Genomic DNA, 14,439 nt, shown 5'->3' with positions numbered 1-14,439 from the left:
ATAACAGTGCATGTGCCTTTAAATTCATATTGTGCTTGTGAATACCAAATGCGTTATAATATTATTAAACAAAATATTGTTATATAAACTATTCTTTTTCTTCATTTTCCACGAGATTCACCTGGATTTATCTTTGTTCCTTGACTTAGTGTTGTTTCAAGATAATCAAACATAATTTCATTGTTTACAAAAAAATCTGGGAAATCCAACATACAGTTTTACCATTTTACCTATAAAATTCAAACTGTAGGAAAAGCCATAATAAACCCATTGTCTCAGCTATTCGAAATGCAATACATAGAGTTCAAATTTCCGATTATCAAATTTAGAATTTAAATATGCATAATTAACGAAGTTTATTTTGCACAGTGTGTTTATCCAACGAACTAACATCAATGGTATTTTATCCCTTTGATACAATTACTTTGATAAAGTCATTAGTGGTATCAGATGTTTCAGAAATTATGTACGTCGTGAGGGAAAACATCAGAAAGGCAACCAAAACAAATATTACAGTACGTAGAAAAACAGCAAAATAATCAGCATTATGAAACACGGAGTAGTAAACAAACAATATCGCGGAAAAAGTGTTGGCCATAGTCAAAACCATTTTACAGTCAATTTCAATTTAAAACTATTTAGGATTTGGAATTTCTTGTAAATCATTTGTTGTGTACTTCCCGCCCGTCTTCAATAAGACTTATCACATAAACACTTGTCTTGCACATCATAGCCAATTGTTTTTCATCTATGTCGGCACTTTCAGTCTCAAAAAGTAAAATCACAAAAATACTGAATTCCGAGGGATATTCAAAAAGGAAAGTTATATGCATTTTCCTTTGTGAAAAATGGTGAATTAAACCTGATTTTATAGCTAGCTAAACCGCTCAGTTGTATGACAGTCGCATGAAATTCCCTTACGTTGACAACGATGTATGAACAAAACAAACAGACATATGGCTGGTATAAATGTCCAAAATCGGGGTAGAGCAGTCAACATTGTGTTAATGTGATCAATCTCGTATTAGTCACTTTAAAACAAAGAAATATATAAACAAACATTTACCATGCGACAATAAAACAATGACGGGATGTACAAGTATATTAAAGACAAAAATATAATTTATGACAAAAATCTGTTTTGTTGATCTTGTACTGCTGATCATTTAATCTGTTTAGTTTCTCTCTATTTTCTTTATCTGTTTGCTAAAAACTAACAAGAAGGTAAAAACAAAATATCTTGTAAGGGTTATAATTCATACACTACTTGGATCGGCAAAATATAACCAGTTAGTAGATCTTGCCTTGCTGCTGATTTTTCAATTCAAAGTATCTTTTATTCTTATCATGTATTAATGCAAAACACAAAAACAAAATGATGAATATCCTCATTAAATGGCTATATTTCAAAGAAGTGGTCGTCAGACGATTTCCACTATTGTCTTCCTGATCATTTTTGCATTGAAATTTCTATCTATCTATTATAATAGTTAAATGTGAAAATAGGCAACAATGAAAAGTGAAAAATTGTAAACATTTTCAATTAAATGACTATAACTTCTATCAAAAGTCGTCTGACAATTTTGACGTTTGGAACAATTGGTAGAATTCAACTTTTTGAACATATATACTCCGTCAGGTGTTCTCTATTTATAACGGTTTTCAAAATTATAGACAAAACTTAAATTTTACCCCATACTCTATGTTCAGCCATGTCGGCCATCAGGGTTGGCAGGCGTGTTTTCGGACACATTTTTGAAATAAAGATACCTCAATGAGGATTGTGAACAAAGATGGTCTATATTGTAGGTTCAGAGGAAACAATTTTTGTAAACGTTTACAGACGACGACAACGACGCACGACGGATGCCTAGTGGGACAGATCGTCTTATAAAAACCGCCCAACCAACGCGTGTTTTAGCACAGAAATCGTTCCCATATGTTTGTTCCTAAATGCTCTCCAACTTCGTACTTTATTTTGCCTTTTTAACTGTTTTGGATTTCAGCGTGATCGATGAGTCTTTTGTAGACAAAACGCGCGTCTGGCGTAAAAACAAAATTTAATTCTTGTATCTATGATGAGTTTATTTGTAATATTTCACGAATTTGCAACCCAAATGTTTATACGTAATTACCTTGGCAACGATGTCTTTGATTAAAAGTTAAAAACTTGTTCTTGAATAATTTAATGTAATTATGGAAACATCTCATTAGCACGTGTTTTGTGCACGGAATTCGGTACCTTATGTTTTGTAACAATTCTGAAATGATGCCATCTAAATATATATACATATAAGTAACCTTGATAATTATTTCTTTGACAGAAAGTCTGAAACTTGAAGGATGTCCTGGAATAATCAAATCGAAAGGTTATGTCTCAGAAGGTCTATATATGGAAAACTTTATTGTGTCTGTGGTATAAACTAGTATATCTCATTTAGATAGATAAGAGAGATGTTATCGCTATTATATGTTTTATTGATGGCTTGAATTGAGTTCGGTTTTATTTATACTCAACAGGAAAAAAAACCCACAGAAAGATAGCGTAAAAAAACCAAAATCTAACTTATATTTTTGAAATACTTCAAAATTGTCAGATAATACGAAAACCCGGCAACATTTAAAACCCTATTAGATAGCAATTCAAGCATTGATTTTGAATAATCACACTTATACTGCGAAAACGAGTTCTACTAGAAGTTTACATGATAGGTAAGTTACATTGCATGTGTCTTATTATCGCCTATTTGGTAATACTAATTACGGCGCAGATATTCTAGTAACCTACTAACAGCCAGAGAGTTCATCAAACTTTTAAGTCAAAGTAATTCATGTATTATAATCAAAAGTCACTGACAGCAACTTGTGAATACAAAAATACTAACAGTGGTTATTGAAACTCAATAGTTCGTTATCAACTAAACGGTTTTTCTTTCTGTAAGTGCAAGTTACACTTTTACAGACTCAAAGTAGTTCATAAAGATTTTGAAAAACATAAAACCCTTAAAATAGATGTAACTAGTAAAAAATTCCCTTATCATGACCTTGATCTTTTACCTTATGATCTTCATGGATATCATTGCAATAAACACATATCCGTTTATCATGTACAAATATTGATGTTATTAAATAATCCAACTTTTTCAATACAGACTTGTTCTGAATGTTTTATTACATACAACAAATGTTAATATAGGGCCAATATTTCCAATACGGACTGGCAATGATGTGAATATAGGGCCAATATTTCCAATACGGTCTAGCGATGAATCCAGTATGACCCATGCCGTTTTTGTAGTATTAGGGCGGTTTTAATCGTATTATTTAATAATAAGAAATATGTGATGAACTGATAATTTAATCATTTCATTTACTCATATCAGATTACGTCATATCGCTTTCGAAACACCGTACCAATTAATCGCTTCAACGTACCAAATAAGGCTGTTTTTTTTCTATCTAGGACCATATAGTACTGTTTATAAGTTTAATTGAAGTCACGGATCAATGACATCCAGCGACATAACACTCACATAAAAATCACAACAGGAGGTAACTCCTACTTCGGAAAATGGGTCAAAGTTGCGGCATGTCACATAAAATAATCAGTAGAAATACAGTATTAAGTAATTCTATTTGTACAAGAAATTTCTATTATAATAATGAATAAAGAAGTACAGTATTGTCTTTTACATTGTAAAAGGAATTAACGACCTTAATAAGAAAAGCAGTGGTAACATGAACACACATGATTCATAAATACTAGTATTTCGCCAAATAGAATACTTAAAGTTTTCGATGAACACACCGAGGCAATTGTGTCACACTTTTCATGCGTCACTGGCACCAAACGTTTGCATGTTAGTTAATACAAAGTTATATGGAAAAGAGACAAATTAAAACCATTGAAGTTGGAGGCAAAGACTGTAGGTTTTTATTTCTGTATAATTATTTTAAATGTTTTATACTGATATAATAAACGCGTCAGCATATCAACAAGATAATCAAATTTGCATAATTCATTTTGATTATACCTGTTTAGGTAAGACTAACAACTTGAAAACATTGCCATTGAAAAATAATTAATTTTAGGTATAAAAAACTTAATTGGTCTGTACAAATACGGACTAAAGTGTTTTTCTCCGGTTTGAACTGAGAAAAACACATATGTCAATGACATTAACTTTTGCTTTACTAATTATCTTAAGTGGAAGAAGACATATCCTATCGTTAAGTGTCACTACAAATCGAGCAGTCGGATATTGTACTGCTTACATGGCCTTGTGAAGTACAGACATTTTCTATAGAGATTCTTCAGCTTTCAGCTGAATTTCAGTATTCACAGATCATGTTATGACAGTGTAGAAATCTGATAAAATGGAAACCATTTTATGATATCGCAAAACTACAGTTTCAATATACTTCACTAACCTCTACTTTACAGCTTCTTTTTATAACCTTGTGTGAACATATTTATATCTTTGTGTGGACATTGTTTAATTGTTGTGTGAACACATATATTGTTGCGCACAAATTTGTGATAAAACCAAGAGCCTTAAAAGGCAACACCGTACCTGGACCTATAATGGTTTACTTTAATGAATTGTGACTTGGATGGAGATTTGTCTCATTGGCACTCATACCACATCTTCCTATATCTACAAACAACATAGACAAATGAGAGAGAAGATACGAAGAGACAATCAGACATTATAAGTAAAATTCAAACAGATAACACATTGTAAAAGAAAAGCCAACAGCATTAATTTTCATAAAACACCATACATAAAACTAAAATGATGTTACACGTACCCCAACAAGCTCCAGGATAAGTAGGTTCTGTTCTTATTGTTGCCCTAATAATTTTAATATTCAAGTAACAAGTAAAAATTCGATGAAAAGGAATTAATAAACAAAAGCAGGACGGGAGTATGGCTCAGACAAGTAGAACAACAAATCAGTGGTCATCAGGGATATATAAACGTCAACCAAATCATGATGGCGTCTAGAAGACGTTCGAATGAATAAATTCAAAATAAATCTTTGAACCCCTTGATACTATAGCTTCCTTGTACGCAGCAACCCTATATCAAGGAAACCATGAAGGCAAATACATGTCATGGCATATCATATCAATTGAGATATGTATACTAAAAAAATAAGCACTGCTATAATCATGCAGACCTTATAAGTTTTGAAATTATTTGTAAGCATTTGTTAGTCCGTATTTTATCATCAATTTATCAATTTCCTGTTTACAAAACATTGAATTTATCGAAAAACTAAGGATTTTCTTATCTCAGACATAGATTACCTTAGCCGTAATTGGCACAACTTTTTGGAATTTTGGATCCTCAATGCTCTTCAATTTCGTACTTTTTTGGCTTGATAAATATTTTGATATGAGCGTCACTGATGAGTCTTATGTAGACGAAACGCGCGTCTGGCGTACTTAATTATAATCCTGGTACCTTTGATTACTTTTATCATCAATTTATCAATAGACTCTGGCTTTTTGAGTTTAACATAAAGTTTTAATCACTTCTTTGCATTTACAATTAATGTATTTTTAGACGATTTATAACGAGTAAAGTATTCGTAACGTTTATAACAAATATATACTCAGATTTATCGAAATATTTTGTATATGAAAGGATAAGTGTCTTTTACAAATTTTATGTTGTAGAATTTTTTTAATCAAAGTGAGATCCGTTTTTGTCATAAACATCCTCAGTCGTTTCGGTTTTTGTACATTCGTGGCTTTCAAATATTCGATTTTGAGCCTCCTTGATAACTTTAAATCAAGAAAAGCGCTTCGAATGCATGGAATTCATAAAGTGTTACTTTCAGTTTGTCTATCAAACATCGAAGGAGTACTAGTAAGGGAAAACCATTGCGTTATGCCATTATGGAAAAATAATTGAGTGAATGTCAATAAAGACAATCAGCCGCATGGTCTCGGGCTTTTTTTTTCGCAGATAATGAAATAATTAAAGCGTCGTTCTATGTTCAACACAAAATGTGTCAAACTTTACAGTATATGCACAACTTCATTGGAATTTGACGCCTTTGTTATGCTGGTCAACCTACATGATTAACTTCGATAAACGATCAGAAGAGTCGTGATTACAAAGGGGGAAATATAACAAGTTACAATCACTATAACTACATGAACTAGGGTATGAGAGACGTGAAAAGATGTAAGAGAAAATACGCAGTTGGTCTGTTTAATCGTGCATCTCACATGTATAACCCATGAATAATATATGAATGTAAAGGCACACGGGTAGGAACATACTTCAATTGTCTGCAACTGTTTTTACAAATAAATGTGAAACGAACATCGATGATTAACAGTTCTATGATGACGTAATGTATGTCTGAATTAAAGATTATCAAAAATGAACATTGTGCACAAATACGTAAATAAATAACGTTTTACAAGAAATGTGTCGTCATTATCAAACGAAACTGAAGACAATTAGTGCATAATATATATAACTGCAAAAAATGTCATGATTTTGAGAAGAAAAAAAAATAGAAAATGTCAACAATAGTTATCAAAGGTACCAGGCTTATAAATTAATACGCCAGACGCGCGTTTTGTCTACATAAGACTCATCAGTGACGCTAAGATCAAAATAGTTATAAAGCTTAACAGGTACAAGGTTGAAGAGCATTGAGGACCCAACATTCCAAAAAGCTGTGCCAAATACGGCCATGGTAATCTATTCCTGGGATAACAAAATATTTTGTATTTCGAAATATTCATACTTTTGTAAACAGGAAATTTATAAAATGACCTTTTAATTGATATTCATGTCAACAACGAAGTGCTGACTACTGAGCTAGTGATTCCCTCGGGGACGAAACGTCCACCAGCAGTGGCATCCACCCAGTTGTGTAAATAGTAAATACTGTACCAGGCTAATAATTAAATACGCCAGACGCGCGTTTTCATTCTTTAACCTTATTTGTCTGTGCTCTTTGGATTATTTTTTTTATTGTCAACTTAAATGACGCAACTTTACGCATGTGTAGGGTATTTAAACAACAGATCTTAATAACAAAACAATTCGTAAAAAATAAATATGACCAACAGCAATCATCTATATATAATTAATATGGCGGAGCTACCCATGCTTGCTAGTGCTCAACCAACCCCTTACCCGAAACAGTGGTGTAACAGTTCACCACAAAGGATTTTTTGAAAATCAGATGAAAAGGGTCAGAACAATCAGATCGAAAAGACATAATATAAGAGTACTTGCACTTACTGAGGGCTACAATGTAGTTCAAAGCCAGTTTGCAATGTCAAAACATATTGATTGTTGGTTTTTTCACACCCAGTTATGTTATGCTTTTTTATGATGTACAAATGTATATTATGCTAGGTAGATATCGACCAGGACGAAGGGTGGAAATTTAGGACTACCAACGAGAAATTGAAAAGTGGTTTCTTTTCAATAAAATTGAGAAAGGAAATGGTGAATATGTCAAAGCGACAACCACCCGACCATAGAGCAAACAACAGCCGAAGGCAACCAATGGGTCTTCAATGTAGCGAGAATTCCCGCACCCGTAGGTGTCCTTCAGCTGGCCCCTAAAATATGCATAATAGTACAGTGATAATGGACGTCATACTAAACTCCGAATTATACACAAGAAACTAAAATTTAAAATCATACAAGACTAACAAAGGCCAGAGGCTCCTGACTTGGGACAGGCGCAAAATTGCGGCGGGGTTAAACATGTTTATGAGATCTCAACCCTCCCCCTATACCTCTAGCCAATGTAGTCTTGTGTTGAATATCTATTTGCTTTAAAATAACACACAGTGTATGACTGGAGTCTAGAATAGCAAGATGGGACTAAGAAATGGTGCTCACTGATTCAAACTTTAAAGTATTCTGTAAACAGTAACGTTGATAAGCGGTTGTTTTAAAAATGTATCACACGGTAAATAATACTCATGTAAAGCTTGTTGTCTCTAATTGACTCTTTGATTCGTAGTTTCGGAAAAATACGTGATGAAAATATGAGAAAGAATAAACAAGTGTTCATGCATTTTTTTTTATTTGTTGTTAGTGGCTTTGCACTAGCTGTCAGTAATTGTACTTATGTTTTTGTTGTTGGGATATACAAGAACCCCACCACGTCCACTCTGTGTAGTATTTGTATTTGTATCCATCTGATGAGTTAAGCCTTTTTCTATAGTTTTTTTATAGTTCGTCCTTATGTTGTACTGTTATACCACTGTCCCAGGATAGGGGATGGTTGTGATCGACGCTTACATGTTTAACCCTTCCACATTATGCATGTATGTGCCTGTCCCAAGTCAGGAGTCTGTAATTTAGTGGTTAAATTTGTCGGTTGTTTATGTGTTACATATTTGTTTTCGCTCATTTTTTTATACATAAATTAGGCTGTTAGTTATCTCGTTTGAATTGTTTTATGTTTTCATTGCGGGGTCTTTTACAATAGCCGACTATGCGATATTGGCTAAGCTCATTGTTGAAGGCCGTACGGCGACCTTAAGTTGACAATTTCTGTGTAATGTTTTCTCTTATTTGTCTCATTGGCAATCATACCACATCTTCTTTTTTTTATTAGTATTCAGTTGATAAGACGTTGATGCGTGTTGGATATTTTTAACGGTATGGCATGCATTATTTTCTCGTTTGAATTATTTTACATTTGTGATTTCGGGGTCTTTTATAACTGACTAGCAGTATGGGCTTTGATCATTGTTGATGGCCGTACGGTGACCTATAGTGGATAGTGTCTGTGTCATTTTGTCTCTTGTGGAGAGTTGTCACCTTGGCAATTATACCACATCTTCTTTTATTATACTTAGAAAACCAATTTGGAACTATATAAGACTGCTGATATTCAATAGATGTTTTCATTGGAATATTTGTAGAAAAAAAGAGATATTACTTTGACAAGTAGATAAACAACAGCAATCAATTCATTTAAACATTATAATACCATACACAAAAAATTATCTTGATTGCAGCAATAAATAGTTTGAATCGAACACAACAAAAGGAATTAGATTAGAGCTACAACAACAATCACTTTCTACCGGAAACAAACGCCAAGGTTATATGATGAATGGTATCAAACGGGACAGATGTTTTAGATAAGCTACAAGACTTAGGAAAATACCGCAGTAAAAAAATATAAAAACGAGTTTAGAGATGATTTTGCTCTTCATCTTTTATATAAGCTTTGGATTTCAAATATTTTGGCCACGAACATCACTGAAGAGACATGTATTGTCGAAATGCGCATCTGGTGCAGGAAAATTGTTACCGTTAATGTTATTACAGACGGCAAAGAAGTACGCTTTAGAATCAACTTGTCAGCTGTTATTTCTCCTAGCTGACGTCAAATGTATAATACGTCGGTTGTTTCATATAATTTCAAATCTAATAAACAAGTTATTGGTTGTGGGTGGATTTAAGTTCTTTGCTAGATGAAATAAACCGTGATTTTTTTGACATTTTACGACAAAGGTTATTCAACTTATCATGAATATAAGATCATCTACGTTGATGTAAAACAAGGTGACTGTGTAAGTCTCAACTTTTGACTCGATATAGGGCGTGAGATTTGTTTAGTGTTTTCACAAGTGACTTATTTTCAAATTTGAATACCATTATTGGATACTTCAAGACTACAGTTACCTCCCATTGGTTTCTAGGAGAATACCATAGATTTGTTTACTGTTAATTATCTTAATCAGAACTAGAAAATCTTAAGCGATTAACTCGAACACTCAAAGTTTATAGTTGTAAATGGGTACAAAACTATGGACCTTATAATGAAAAAATATGCGATCATTGTATGAACTTTCTAGTGTTTACGGAATGCGTCAACAGGACTACACATAGGTTTTAATATGCTATTCCCCTTTCCTGAAAGATGTTAATGTCATAGTCAGCCACATTGTTTGATAATTATACGTTCAATTGTAAACTCACTGATACAGCATATGATCTTTAAATAAAATTAAAATATTGAAAAATGTTTTGTACAACTTTTCACAGGAACCCGTACATTAAACTTCCACATAGATCAAATTATCTCTCACGAGTTTAGTTTTACTTAACTTAAAGAGCAATAAACACTTCAAATTACACAGCCAAGAAATAAATCATCATTGCTATGACTTCTTCGGAATAAATCTGGAACATACATTTCGCCAAAGGGTATATCTTTAGAGTAAGTAAGGAAGAATTAATTAAACGTCGTATGAAACGGAAGCACTTATTATGAAGCTTCATCTGACACACCTAATCGTATTGACGTCAAAGCAAAGGCCTCAAATTCTGTTTGATAAAATAAAGAAGGAAGTAAAATGTAATCGTCGTAAGAGGACAGTCAATAGTACAAAAGTACAAGGATTATAATTTAATACGCCAGACGCGCGTTTCGTCTTCATCCGACTCATCAGTGACGCTCATATCAAAATATTTATAAAGCCAAACAAGTACAAAGTTGAAGAGCATAAAGGACCCAAAATTCCAAAAAGTTGTGCCAAACACGGCTAAATTAATGTATGCATGGGATAAGAAAATCCTTAGTTTTTCGAAAAATTCAAAGTTTTGTTAACAGGAAATTTTATAAAAATGACCACATTATTGATATTCATGTCAACACCGGAGTGTTGACTACTGGGCTGTTGATACCCTCGGGGACGAAACGTCCACCAGCAGTGGCATCGACCAAGTGGTAAAAATAATATCAAAAGTACTAGGGTCATAATTTAATACGCCAGACGCGCGTTTCGTCTTCATAGGACTCATCAGTGACGCTTATATCAAAATATTTATAAAGCCAAACAAGTACAAAGTTGAAGAGCATTGGGGATCCAAACTTCCAAAAAAATATGCCAAACACGGCCAAGGTAATCTATGCCTTGGATAAGAAAATCCTTAGTTTTTTGAAAAATTCAAAGTTTGTTAACAGGAAATTTATAAAAATGACCACATTATTGATATTCATGTCAACACCGGAGTGTTGACTACTGGGCTGTTGATACCCTCGGGGACGACACGTCCACCAGCAGTGGCATCGACACAGTGGTGTTAATAGTATCAAAAGTACCAGGTATAATTTAATACGCCAGACGCGCGTTTCGTCTACATAAGACTCATCAGTGACGCTCATATCAAAATATTTATAAAGCCAAACAAGTACAAAGTTGAAGAGCATTGAGGAGCCAAAATTCCAAAAAGTTGTGCCAAACACAGCTAAGGTAATCTATGCCTGGAAAAAGAAAACCCTTAGTCTTTCGAAAAATTCAAAGTTTTGTTAACAGGAATTTTATAAAAATGACCACATTATTGATATTGTGTTGACTACTGGGCTAGTGATACCCTCGGGGACGAAACGTCTACTAGCAGTGGCATCGTACTTACCTTTTAACTATTTGATTTGATTGTCAACGATGGGTTTTTTGCAGACGAAACGCGCGTCTGTCGAACAAAATTACAAGCCCGTTATCTTTGATATTTTTTCAATCACAATCTTCAATAGAAATTGAATTTGAAATTACTGCATGTCACAGAGAAGTACTCTGATTAAAGACAAATAACTGAGAAGTTACTGTAGAAAAGGGATTATAACTTAAAGCAGCTGTAGATTAAAATGATGATTCAAAACTACTCTTTCAGAGCATTAATATGCAATGTTTTTTTATGTGAATTACATAATGTTTGTTACAATGACTTTCATTAAAGTGCAAACAACACTCTGCATGCTTACGGCTTTGTCCTTAATCATAAGTCAATATATATAGTATCTTACTAGATTTCTATGTAATATGATTCTTGATAGCACCTGATATTACGACACATTTCAACATTTTTTAAAAATCATTTGGTTTTCCCCACTAAATCAAACGTTTATCGACTGCGTACATGTAGCACGTTACCTTCTCAAGCATCAAAGCAATATCACAACAGGTTTCATAGAACTTCAGGGGAGGGTTCCGGGGGTTGAAACCCCCCTTCTTTTGGACGATCAATGCATTTGAATGGGGACATATAGTTGGAACCCCCCCTTTGTCCTGGATTGGGAACCCCCCTTTTTAAAATGGCTGGATCCGCCCCTGTACTTACCCAATTTGCTATTCCATTCGGGTTTTATTCTCCAAATGTATGATTACAAATAAGAAAAACTATTCACCAGAAACCATTTGACTTCGATCTAAGGGTCACCGTTACCGCCTTTAACGAAAAAAAACACCCCATACGACATAGTCAATCAACTGTAGGTCATAAAATGACTAATAAAACTCATCATAGATACCTAGATTGGAATTTTATATTACGCCAGACGCGCATTTCGTCTTCAAAAGACTAATCAGTGACGCTCGAATCTAAAAATGTTAACAAGGCCAAATAAAGTACGAAGTTGACGAGCATTGGGAACCAAAACTTCCTAAACGTTTTGCTTAATACAGCTTAGGTGATCTATTCCTGAGGTAGAAAAGCCTTAGTATTTCAAAAATTCAAAGCTTAGTTAACAGGTAATTTATAATTATGACCATATCTATGATATCTCAAATCAACACAAAAGTGCTGACTACTGGGATGGTGATACCCTGGGGAAATTAAAACTCCACCAGCAGTGGCATTGACCCAGTGGTTATAAATAAACTCATCATAGACACCAGGATTGAAAATTTATATTTACACCAGACGCGCGTTTCTTCTTCAAAAGACTCATCATTGACGATCGAATCTAAAAATGTTAACAAGGCCAAATAAAGTACAAAGTTGACGAGCATTGAGAACCAACAATTCTTAAAGTTTTTTTTCTAAAAACAGCTCAGGTAATCTATTCCTGAGGTAGAAAAGCCTTAGTATTTCAAAGATTCAAAATGTGTTTACAGGTAATTTATAATTATGAACATATCAATGATAACTCAAATCAACCCAGAAGTGCTGACTACTGGGCTTGTTGTGGTACTATCAGGGAATTAAAACTCGACCAGCAGTGGCAACGACCCAGTGGTTGTAAACAAACTCATCATAGATACCAGGATTGAAATTTTATATCTGTGCCAGACGCGCGTTTCGTCTTCAAAAGACTCACCAGTGACGTTCGAATCTAAAATGTTAAGACGTTACGCGCGATGTTCGTACCTCATTGGAAATTCGGTGTAGTTGGCAAGATGCAAGTCCAAAATATATAGTTTTGTGATATCATATGCATTGCTATTGTACGTATTTAAAAAAAAATAACGATTTTAAAATAAAAACGAAAACAAAAAAATGTTGAAACTATGTTTTATGCTGCATGCGACAAGATTCATTTTAAAAAAACGGCGATTTTTAGGTTGTCCCGCGTAACATATTTCATTTATTGTAACCACTAAAATATGATTTTTGTCAAAACTATTTAATATTTTGAAAAACGGTTTGTTCCATTATTTAACAGAATGGTTCATTCAGTCTTTAACACTGTGCGGGACAAATTTGCCATTCCGGTACCGGCAAATCTGACTTTGTCGGTTTACAAGATATCAAAAAAAAAAATTGCCCAGTGATAGATTATTGAAAAATTAAAAAAATGCCATATGTCCCAACTTGTCACTGTTGTCACTCTTGTCACTGCAGCTGATTAAAAGTACATTTCCCATGGGAAATTTGATAATTCCCATGGGAATATTAGAATTTCCCATGGGAACATTGAAAGTTCCCATGGGAAAAATTACTTTTCCCATGGGAAGTTTAGAGTTCCCATAGGAACTCTAAAGTTCCCATGGGAACATAAGTAAATTGTTTGTTCCCATGGGAAGTTCTAAATTTCCCATGGGAAACTTTAAATTTCCCAAGGGAATTTTTCTTCCCATGGGAACTCCTTTTCTTCCCATGGGAAAATACTTTTCCCATGGGAACAATATTTTTTCCCATGGGAACAATATTTTTTCCCATGGGAACAATATTTTTTCCCATGGGAACAATATGTTTTCCCATGGGAAAAATAATTTTTCACATGGGAAGTGATATAACTAAAAAGAAAACATAAAAAAATCCTCTCATTGCATGAGTGAAGCAATTTCACAAAACGGACTTAGTTATTATGGGTACAAATATTTCTTTGTATCTTAATTGTAGAAATGTATAATTGTGTGTTCTACGATTTTTGTCTTAGCATGCTTAATTGAAAGTAAATTCTATGTGTCATAGTGCAAATTGAGTTTCAAAAATTTAACTACTATAAATACAGAAATTATTGCTGTTTTTATTAGTGTGAAAATAGTGACAGGGTTATGATCACAATAATATACACTTGCATATTTAATTTTTTTATGAACTAAACAGGATTATTCTAAATTTTGCAAACAAAAAAATGATGAAATTGAGAAAAATCGCACTTACAATTGCTAGCAATAATTTCTTAATTTTCAGTATATAGTTT

The 14,439-nt window shown here is 33.4% G+C and overlaps 1 protein-coding gene across 1 annotated transcript in view; it reads right to left on the bottom strand.

Annotated features, from left to right (window-relative positions):
• LOC139519789 (galanin receptor type 1-like) overlaps positions 1–14,439 on the bottom strand; it is a 145,013-nt gene that overhangs the window by 50,406 nt on the left and 80,168 nt on the right. The window lies entirely within an intron of this gene.

This window comes from Mytilus edulis, chromosome 4, assembly GCF_963676685.1.
Source record: "Mytilus edulis chromosome 4, xbMytEdul2.2, whole genome shotgun sequence".
In the NCBI taxonomy this organism is placed as follows: domain Eukaryota; kingdom Metazoa; phylum Mollusca; class Bivalvia; order Mytilida; family Mytilidae; genus Mytilus; species Mytilus edulis.
Note: the sequence above shows the minus strand (reverse complement) of the source record. Positions and strands in the feature narration are given on the sequence as shown.